We start from the raw sequence: 489 nt of genomic DNA, 5'->3' as shown, positions 1-489 counted from the left end.
GTGATACTCGTACATTAACCCTTACGTAATTAACTACATCAACATTTCATTCTCTGTGTCAGAATCAGAGTACAACAAATCAGAAGTTGGATACAAATCTTATACAAGTATTATGTGAAAATATTATGCAACTTTCTAACCCATAAATAATGATAGAAAATTTTGTAAATGAACTATCAATAATGTGAAATTAGTTCCAATTTGCAGTACAATATCGATTGGATCTCAGTCATGTCAGATTCACCCCCCTGTTCCAATCATGGTGTCAGTGTGGATTGAATTATGCTAACAGGTTTATAAGAAGAATCCTGTCTTTTTGTTTGTATATCATTAATCGCAAACTGAATCATAGAACAACGGTTACAATTAAAAACATACTAGCAATTATTGCATGTCGGATCCGGGTTAGAATAGCTCCTCAGTACCCCTTGCTTGTTGAAAGAGGCGACTGAATGGGACAGTATTACGGATGACACCGCAAAATCCGAG

The sequence above is a fragment of the Ostrea edulis genome, chromosome 1 (genome assembly GCF_947568905.1).
Source record: "Ostrea edulis chromosome 1, xbOstEdul1.1, whole genome shotgun sequence".
Taxonomy (NCBI): Eukaryota; Metazoa; Mollusca; class Bivalvia; order Ostreida; family Ostreidae; genus Ostrea; species Ostrea edulis.
Note: the sequence above shows the minus strand (reverse complement) of the source record.